The 11,466-nt window shown below is 30.2% G+C and overlaps 1 non-coding gene across 1 annotated transcript; it reads right to left on the bottom strand.

Moving 5' to 3' along the window:
• Window positions 1–8,665: 8,665 nt before the first annotated feature.
• Trnap-cgg lies at window positions 8,666–8,737 on the bottom strand. Its single transcript has one exon. It is a non-coding gene; the product is annotated as a tRNA-Pro (tRNA).
• Window positions 8,738–11,466: the final 2,729 nt, after the last annotated feature.

Below are 11,466 nucleotides of genomic sequence, written 5' to 3'. Positions count from 1 at the left end.
TACAACATCTGTTGTTGTACATCATCTCATTCAATTAGCGTATGGTTCTCCAAAATTTAAATCATTCATTCATTTATTGACAATGATTTAAATATAGAATAATTGAAAATTTAATAAAGTTAATACTGTATCATCTGTCTTTATTAGTAATATTTTTTTTTCATTACATAATTATTATACTACTGTACTGTATACATAATAATGTTATACAGTAAATCATGCTTTCTTGTAGATAAATAAAACAAATTAAAAAGTTAATGATCTTATTTTAACAATGTTAATGATGTCGTGATGACACTAATGTCGACATTTTCATTAATCAAAATGTATTTTTCTCTACGTAATTATACGCATATATTATATATAGAGCATACAAAGTTAATCAATACATTCGGTCTCTTTTACTAACTCTTTGTAAAGTGTATACACCCGTAAATTCGGTTCACTTTATAAGTGTGAAGATACTAGGAAGCAAAATCGAGATAACCGTAGTAACTAATTCAATAGACGAAAGTGTTATCTGATCGCACCAACTAAAAAAATGTAATAAACTTTTATCTTTTTTCCCCCCTATCAACATCTTTGTAGATCAAAGAAATGTTTCTAGATTACCCTACATAAAAGAATAAAAATAGAATATTCTTAATAAATAATCCTAATTAGTTTGTAGTTACTGATTAATATTATAGTAGGTCATTAAAAGTGTAATGTAGAATTTTAGTAAAAGTCATTATCTGTTAAGCCATAAGATTAATATATAATATAGTCATAAGATAATAGCTATAGCATAGCATAAGCTCTGTTATATGTATATAACAGAGGGGAAGTATGGCGATCGATCAAAAAATGATTCCCCCAAGATTTTTATATTTTTAGACATAAGGGACCTTGAAACGTCGAGAAATGCAAAAAACATATATGGATGTTAGTGCGTGTGTGTGGGGCACAATTTTGTTCACCTTCTTTAAAGCTTAATAATTCCTGTGCCTTCTGTCGAAAATTTCTGAAATTTTTCAGGGAGGTTTGTCTATTAAAGGAAAATGTTTTAGAAAATTTTCAGGAAAATCCGACCATTGGTTCGGGAGATATACAGTAAAAGGGATGGGATCATATCTCAAAAATTTCCGAGTTATATCTTTTTTTTTTTTTATTCCAAGTTTTTAGTTTACCGAAAAATAAATGCATTTTTTCCATTTTTTTCATAAATCCCACATTTCAAATACAGTATTAACGTTTTTTGCTATTCCCCCCAATAACATCTCACATTAGATGGCACCGCACACAATTTTAACTTTGAGCTAGAGTATTTTAAAAATAAAATTACTCCTTTTAAGTTATTATTATTACTTAAGTTTTATATTCCAGTATATTTGAAAATTATTGGACTTCTTAATCTGCTGTTCTAGTGCTGGGAAAGTCGAGTAAGAGCCCTTGTTTTAAATGATTTAATTCTATTTAGCAACAAAACTCGAATTATTTTTGTTGTTACAATATAAATTTTATCTTAAGTTAATTGAAATAAATTAATTACGCTCTTTACTCGGTTTTAGTAGATTCCATAAGCATAGTTAACACAGTATTTGATAATAAATTGGATTTGTTTAATTGAGAAAAAAATCATTTTTAAATATCAAGAATTTTTGAAACGTTTCAAAAAAAATTGTTTATCCTGTATATTATATCATTTTTAATGAATTAGTCAAATGCTGATAGGATTTTTTATTTACTTTTTGCCTTTCGCCCTGTGGTTTGTTGATCCCATTGTGGGTATGGCTATGCCAGCAAAGGGGAAACCTGGTGATTAAAGACGGCCTAACATATTCATGGATATGTTGGGCCGTTTTTTGGGGGTTTGTGACCATCCGGATTCGATCCTGGGCCTCTCAGACAGGTCGGCTGATGCCTTAACTGCCTTGGCCATATGGCCGTTTGTTACTGATAGGTTTTAGGTTATAACGAAAATTTCTTATTAATAGTAATATTGTAATACTGCATTCGATAATGTTTTTCTGCAATAATATTACTGTTCAAATCAGTGGCGCGTTATAGTACATTACCACCTTTCTCTGGACTCCTGCTGTTATGGTGGTACCTGTAGATCGCCCCAAATTGGTTATTGTCGCATCTAACCCTCTAACTTGTGTATTATCCACATGCGATCCCTTTTGTATCATTTGTATCCAACCATTGGTTAACGGCAGAAGCTCTGTGGCTCTCCTTTCCTCCATCTTTTCCTTCTCATTCCCACTCCACCTCACTCTACTTAACCATACCTATCCCCTTTCCTTTCCAAGGCTATACCATTGAGTCAGGCCTTTCCTTTAACATCCTATCTTATAGCTTCATGGGATCCAGGCAAATCTGTATTAGGAACCCCGTGTACAGTGTTGACTCCAAATATTTTTCTTTGATGGAGTTTACGGGGAAACCTCCTTTATCCTCGATAGTTTTTTAACGTAAGTTAAGCACTAGCAGGTTAAGTTCTGCACTGCGCCAGTGTATCCTCCGCCTATGCCACACCAGCCCAAATTTAAATTTCATTATTCTTACATTAAAAAATAAAATAAAATGAAGATTTTATAACATTATAATGCCTATTTTATGGGAACTTCTTAAAAATAATAAAAATTTTATTAGATACTAAATAAATGTAGATAATGAATGTCCTTTTAGAAAGCCAGACAGTAAATCGAGGGTTCCGACATGCTATAGTTTAAATATATTATACAAGTATCATTAATTAAGGTCACTGCGGATTTATAAAGAATCCATTGCGTATAATGGCCTAGAAATACGTTTAGAATGTCATAGATAAAGCGATAGATCTATAATAGACATTTGATTGATCTTTCCTTATTAGATTGAAAAGACATTAAGCAAACTGCTAAAAATTACACAATCTCAAGTTTATAATTAGTCTAGATTTAAAATATATAGAATAATGTTCTTAATTAATGTGAAAATAAAATATTTAGACTCATTTTTTAATTGTATCTTAACATTAAAATGGATACTTTTAAAAATATTTAAGTCTATTAAAAAAAATTTGTTTTGTCGTATCATTAATTGTCGAAAATTAAAGCTGTCGTTAACTGTTCCGTAAATTGCTGAAATGATATTATTAGAAGTATATTTATCAGCATAATTCCTGCAATATTGCTGTTGACATTGCTAACGTAATAACAGTAACGATATGCGTTTAATAATATCAATAGCTTGACAGATATTTCACAGAATAGCATAAGTTATTTATTATATCTTTCACATAACAGAAATATTAATACACAATATCTACGTTTAATATTCACATTCTTCTATGATAGATTTATTCTACAATCGGAGTTTGGAGAACGGTCGAGTGGAGATTACTAAAGGAATGATTGAGTCCTGGGATTGAGAGCTCCCAAGTTCCTGTATTTTAATATTTATATATTTTTCCTAACGTGAATTACTTGGTTGATCATATATTTTTTTGTTTCCTCTTTTCGTGCACTAAATTACTGTACATAAATCGATTTCCTATACTTTATAATTAAAACTTTATTATACAGATCGACCCGCAGAATCCAGCTTCCTCTGCTTCTCGTCGACCCTATCTCTATTCTGTGAGGATTAACTATTTCCTGGGTTCTTAGATAAGGTTTTAGTAAGCATTTTTAAGGATAAATATGCTTACTAAATGGCAGGAGGACGCGAAAAAGTTCGCCATCTGATTCAATGTGAATGAGGGTCATTTGACTAAGTTTCTCATCGCTTATTTTAAAGGCAAAGTACTAAAATGTCAAATAATAGCTATAATTTGGATTATTACTATTATTCAATGCCGTGTTATAAGAGCTAAAAGTATGCATTATTCATTATTAAATCATTTACGTTTAAAATTTTACAGTAAAAAATTGGAATAGAATATTAAAAAAATGCTGACAAGGGCTTTTGCTGGACTTTTCTGGCACTTGAACAAGAGGTTAAAGAGATTAACCTCTTGTTAATTGAAAATTGTCGAACTTAAGAAGTTCGACAATTTTCAATTTTACTACGATATAAAATTTAAATAGTAATAATAATAAAAAGTTTAAAGGAGTAATTTTGTTAAATTATAAGAAATTTCTCTATTTAAAAAGCATTAAGATACCAGCTCAAAGTCAAAATTGTGTGTGGCACCATCTGTTATGAGATTTTATTTTAAAATAATTTTATTATTTTTAATTTTTATAAAAAAGCAAAAGGCTTATTTTTAGGGTAGGTATAAGGGTTTTTTTGTTTTTAATTTTAATGCCAATGACCAATAAAATTTTCATTAAATTGAATCCTATTCGAGACACATGATCCCCGCTCTTTAACTATCAAAATTTAATAACATCAATGTCTTATATATGTTACTGTGAATGACCGATATTTGGCGAATGTCGAGATTCTCCGGTGAATGTCAGCATTCACACAGTCGTTTCGTGTATGTACGAAATATTTGCTAAATATCATTATTTCTAACTTACACCGGCAAATGTCGACATTCAGCATGCACTAATGGTGAATGTTGAATAAAAATATTTTTATTACGTTAAGACAAAAATGCAAATTTTTAATATGTCAAAATAGGAGAAAGCTTAAGTAACAGCACATGTAAATAAACTGTTGAACCTAAAACGAACAGTACATTCTAAATCATTAAAGAAAATAATACAATAATAAACTTACACATAAATTATGTGATTAACGTTATACAATCTTATTTATTGCAACAACTTAAACTGTTATGGCACTTTGAATTGCACAAGAGTCCCTTGCTTTTACAACTGCATTTATTCGTGGAACACTTCTTTTTGCAATGACAGCGTGTATAGCCTTGCCCTCCACTTTTCGAATTAGCTGCAGCTGCTTCTCTAAGCGATATTTCTTGAGAAGAAGCCTCATCTATGGAAAGTAACGTTTCTTTACAAATTACGAACTGATTACGGGTATAAAGCTGCTTGAGGGTACCATTTTTGTTTGCTAATTTATAAAAGTCGGAGCCTTCTATTCCAACAACAACCGCCAACACATTTCGGGCATCTGTACGGCCACGGTCGATATCAGGGACTTGTATTCGTACGGTATCACCAATTTGAACAGAAGGAAACGGCGAAGAATTTGGCGACAGACTGTTGCCTTTCTGTCAACATCGGCTTCTCGGGTATCGTTTCGACCTCCACCAAGGCTTGTCTGTGCTTGTCGACATACACCGGCGATTGTTCGAACGTATAATACCTTAACCAAATATTCGGTCTTTCACCGACGTATTTTGTATCTGTCGACATTCACCGGAGAATATCGACATTCTCTAATTTCGGTCTTTCACAGTAACATATACAAAAATAACTCAGCACAATTTAAAAATTTTAGGTTCATCTAGTGCTGAGATGTAATGCAAAACAGATACCAAAACACAGAATTTTGTAAGGGATTTTTTCCATTTTTGGGATTATGAAGTGTCAATTTCTATCTTTAAATTCAATACAGTCAATGGTTTTTTGTATTGAAAATTTTCCTATAAACGAGGTTTTAGAAATAATAAAATCAATTTATAGTAAGAATTTTAATATCTGTAATATTAATCTATGGAGTATCACTAAATTATGATGCTATGCAAAAAAACTTCAAAGATATAACTGCAATAATATATGATGGATTTTCCATGATTGCAATCACATGCTGAAATAAAAAGTACTTTCAGATTCACAGTATTATAAAAGGGTGTTAAGAGTGATTAAAGGGAGGCAAAAAGATGTCCCAAATTCATTTCCTAAAATAAAAAAGACAAATGTGGATTCATTCAAAGAAACTACCGTATAAGTTAAACAATACGAGGAAAAGAAAGTGAGAAATAAAAAAGAAAGCATTCGGTAAATACAGTGATACACGCCGTACTGAGTAAAAAAAACTTTAGTAAACAGCCGTTTACAAACAGAGACCTGGAATTTTTCAGTTTGCGACTCTGTAGGAATATGTTAAGCACGCATAGGAATGGAAGTCATGTGGAACACCCTCTCAGAGATCGCCGAGTTTCTGAGAAATTGTCAACTTCGCATGAGTTAAAGTTCAAGATAATTTCCTCTTTATAAATCTTTTATATGTATTTAACATTAGTTTGAAGAAAGTATTAATCTTTTTTCTGTATAATTATTTTATCAGACATACTTCTATATAAGAAATGTATATATTTATAGAGTTTCTCGTTCTTGGAGCACCAAAAACTAAAAGAATGAAAGAATGTTTATTGCACTCTAGAATAGACTTATTATCGTATTTTTATACCTAAAATATATCCGAAAAGCTTATATTAAATGTTTAACTTTAATTTAACAATCAGTGAAGTGAGATTTTATTGCATATTAATTAGTATTTATGTATTCAAGTATACAAACTTAGCATCTTCAGATTTTAACAACATTGTTTTAAGTATAGGCAATTGAAAATATTAAATAATTATTGTTAATATTAGTCTTTTAATAACACAACAATTATCCTATTTCGTAGTAATATTAATGATGCATTCTAGCATGTCAAGTTATTGATTTATTGAAATTAAACTTTAATAAACTACTGTATATAACTTACGAATAGTGTACATAATTATACATTATTTAAACTGATCATTCTGTCAGCATTTATAAACTTATATGATGATATTTGAATATCAAATCTAGTTCTATAATATTTAAATTATTTGATATATGCTCCAAAATCAAAGGAATAAATATTAGTAGAGCATAATAGGGTAATTCAGAGAGTTAAAATATAAGTTAATACAGAAATTTTAAAAATCAATATTGAAGATTTATGACTGCTCTATTAATTAATCATCTGTACAAAATATATTTAATACTTTATGTAATTAATCTTTAAATTTTTACGAACTTAAATTTTTAAATTATTTTTGCATGTCAAGCAGAAGAAACTGATTTCAATTATCATTAAGATATTTTATAGCATGTATTTAAACATATTTTCTTATTAAAGAAAAAAGATATATATATATATTTTACTATTTGTAAATGATTATTAGATAGAAAACCTTCTTATATAAATTTTGCACTATTATAAGTTTCGCAAATCGTTAATTTAAATTAGATCTATTAATGGAACTGATATAAACTAAACGTCGTGTATATATATATATATACGACGTGTTTATAATAAGTTATACAATATATATATATATTGTATAACTTATTACGTCATTTCTAATTATAGCTCCATATATGAGTATTTTAGGTTAAAATATATTTATAAGCATTCGATAATGTAATTGTTAATGAAATATTAATTAATCTAAATTCAATCTGTTAAAGTCATTCGTATTATAGAACTTACTAAAATGTATTAAACTACTTATCATTATAATGTATGGCAAATATACTATATATATATACGTACTACTTGTCATAGTTAATTACTTTATAGTGTTTTAAAAAAATTGGGAAGTTAAAAAAATTGGGAATCACTCCCATATTAATAACTATTATATAAAATTATCTATCACTTTGCAATGTTAACTTTAATTTAAATTAGTTTACTTATATTAGAACAGTGCAAATATAAATTAAATAATATACTAAAACTATTTACAATTCTTTACAAAGAATGTAGTAATAAATAAAACGTTATTATTTAAACTCATTTAATTACTTTCATTGTAGGGTAGTTGTATTCTTATGCGTTTTAACTTTATAATCCTTTATTATCAGGTGTAGTATTTCAAACAGCCAAACAAATATCCATTGGTTTAACAACGTACAATTTATTAATAAATTTTCTCTTCTACATTAAAAATTAGAAGAGAAAATTGATATTGTTTGAAATACTACACCTGATAATAAAGGATTATAAAGTTAAAACTCATTTAATTACACTTACATTATGATGTTTATAATTTAAGTTAAACATTCTTTCAAATTATTTCTCGGACTGAAGACAATAGATTAATCCATCTCGAATTTTGTTATATTCTATATACTCGTAGAAAATGCCAAAATTATAAAAGCAGTGATTAAAGAATTTACAACTCAGTATTAATATATTCTTATCTTAAAAAAATCGCATTATTTTACTTAAAATTTTTATAAGTACTTTAATAAAAAATAAAAATAATTCGAAAAATATTTTTAACTCTATAATTACTCAAGAGAAAAACAAGTCTTGCTTCCAGCTAATGGTTTGTGCAGTTTTATTATTGTTTTGTACTGTTTTCGAGATTAAAATTGATGCTGAATATTTTCTAAAGATAATAATGGCAATAAAATACCTGATTTTTTTCATTAATTTTTCTATTAAAGTTAATAATTTATAAATTAGACATTCCTTAACACCAATCAGATTACATTTTTGATACGTAGAGCGCTGTGATGCAATTCGTAATCGGCATCAATTTTCACTGACTTGTGAGACCATTGTTTTGATCTATATGCAAGTTTCTGTAATTCCAAGAAATTGGTATTTTATTTGTATTTATCCACATCATCCATCGTATAATATATGTACTAGACTTTTTCGAAAGGAAACGAATTAGAAAGTATTTATATAAACGAAGGAGAAAATAAGAATAAACGGACTCTCCAGAAGCTAATTTTTTCGTGAGAAAACACTGCACAGACATCAAGGTATATTAAAGAAAGAATAAAAGTAAATTGGGCTCGTCCGGGAATTGAACCCGGGACCTCTCACACCCGAAGCGAGAATCATACCTCTAGACCAACGAGCCATGAGTGAAACTGTAAGAAATTTTCCATTAATCATTTCCGTAATTCCATGTATTCTTACACTCCTTTACAAAAGTCTATAATCTAGAATGAACGATATTAAGGGTGATAACAATTCATTTTTTCTGGGAAATAGCGAGTAAGAATTATACCACTGTGAAGGCACACGACTTTGATTTAAGGTTTCAAAAAAGTAAAAACTGTGGATAAAATAATAGATAAATTTTTAAATTTAATGCTAGGAATACCGCTTGGACGTATTACAGTACATAAGAAGCCGAAAGTACAAAAATAGTTTGTTTAATTATTTAAAAAAAAAAAAAAAATGTGCAGAGTCACTGAAAAACAGCAAAGCGTAAGGCGATAGTGTATTATGAAGCATTAAAATATAATATCTAGCGTTTAAAGACATAAATATTTATACGGAGTCATTACAGAAACTTGGTTGATTTTTGGTTTCTGTCCCAGTAAATTTATGAAGAAATTGCTAAATAATTTGGGATTATTAGCAAAAAGCATTTCTGAATGACTCTGTACAGATCTGGAATTTTCAGATCCTCCAGGTAGACTATTGTTTACGGATGATATTCCTGGAAAGACCTAGAAAAACCATCTTTTTCAATAAATATCAAATTTTCAATATTTTAAAAATCTAGCTACAGCATCTGAGAGGCATTAAAGATATTAAGGGTGATAAAAACTGTTTAATATAAAATATTGAACTTTTTTAAAATTGAAATAAGTGAATTTATTAGAAAAGTCCAATCTAATGAGCAAAGATAATCGGAAATTATCCCTAACTAAATACCACAATGAAACACTGACAAAGCTGAATTGGAATGCCAATGCTCGTCAAGCCACAAATTAAATTCGAATGCATGATAATCAAAGTTGAATACATTAGTCGGGACTATAACTAAACTACACCAAGTTACAAATTTTATATAAAACTGAATCTAGAAAGGCATTTTTCCGATCAGGAAAGGTAATTAGAGCCACCGAGAGGGAGGGGAAGCCAGTTTCTACTTCTATAAATTAATGTTATTTTTACTACCAAAAAGATAAAACCTTTAACACTAGTTTTTATTAAACATTTTTACATATTCATTTCTTTAAAAAATGGCAAAGGGGCCCACTAACTCCGGGCTCCGTACAAATTCTCGGCGGCCCTGAAGATAGCAGCATGTTTCAAATTAAAAAAAAAAATTTAACACTAAATCAAATTTAGCATAAATAGGCATGTTCCCGAGCCACTGTATATTAGTTCAGTTGAAATTTAGAAAAATTATGCGAACATTCCAAACAATAAAAATATTCAAAATATAGTCGAATGTTTTATTAATTAAGAAGTACAAGTTTTTGGAAAATACATAGGATCCATAAATACAAGAGTAGCACGGCATTATTTCTGTTGAAGTCGATGACAGTTTTTTACTGCGTTATTGTATGATACTGATAATGACAATACCACGTACACAATTTTATGAATGAAAGAACTATTGAAAGACTAGAAGCAGGCCAATAGCTAACACGTGGGTCAAGGACTCTGAATGTGCCGTAGAGTATTGATCCAAGCTTTAGACAAGATTTCAAAGATGTTGGACGTCAGCCATAAAGTGGACACCAAATAGTTACCATCCTTACAAAAGGACCATTATTCGATTTTAATAAGGCGTCATAACAGAAGAATGTCTAGTAGGCAGTTCTCTGCAGAGCTATCTTTTGGCCAGCAGTATTACAGATTAACGACAAACTGCTACAAAAGATGAATGAATCTCAAACACTGTGTAGTAGAGATAACAGAGACTTATTACACTGTTATCAGCAATGTAATAAAGTTTCTATCATTTCTATTATCTGAAGTCTACAGAAAACTTCAGATGAATGGTCATTTTGTCAGACGCTCATTATATTGCGTTCAATTGAAACCTGTGCACAGAAAGGCCCATTTAAAATGGCATCAAAAACATTGGATTTTGAATGACTAAAACAGTCTTTTTACCGAAGTATCTAGATACAGTCTATAGAATAATTCTCGATAAGTTAGAATCTGGAGAGAGTAGGGACCCGATACGATCCAATGAACATTGTGAAAAAAAAGGTTACAGGTTCATGGTTAGATATAATATAAATGTGCCATTGATTTAAGGTTTCACTGTAGCCATTATACCTATCCATATCATGGTTAGGTCCGGACGGCTGAGCGATTAAAGTGCCAGCTTCGTTCTGATGGAGTCGGATTCAGATCGAAAATCCTCAGGTATTTTACGGGATGGATCGTCCAAGATATTTCGGGCCACGTTCCTCATCACCCAGCCTCCCCATTTTGGGTTTGGCCGAACCCGCGATGAGCTTGATTAAAAAAGAAATACTTCTATCTCGTCTATCCTAATAAAGTAGAAAGTAATTATACAAAATTTACGACCACATCTATGCATTTGTCGAGAGAATATTTTTAAATAACTAACGTTTTCAGCCTACAAGGTCTGTTCAAAAAGTATCGGACCTTTTTTTTTCCGCGTAAACCAATGATGCGAGAGAGGCCTCCTTCGGTGGAGTTGTGGAGGGGAGACCTTATTTTTTTCCGCGTAAACCAATGATGCGAGAGAGGCCTCCTTCGGTGGAGTTGTGGAGGGGACAGTCATGCACAGCCCTGAATTTTTTCCCGCCTGCAGGAAGCGTCAGTCATTGGCAATCGGCCTATGAGTGAGGTCATGTAGTGCGCTCTCGT

Source organism: Centruroides sculpturatus, unplaced genomic scaffold (genome assembly GCF_000671375.1).
Source record: "Centruroides sculpturatus isolate CEXI.00-Female unplaced genomic scaffold, Cexi_2.0 scaffold1952, whole genome shotgun sequence".
NCBI lineage: Eukaryota > Metazoa > Arthropoda > Arachnida > Scorpiones > Buthidae > Centruroides > Centruroides sculpturatus.
Note: the sequence above shows the minus strand (reverse complement) of the source record. Positions and strands in the feature narration are given on the sequence as shown.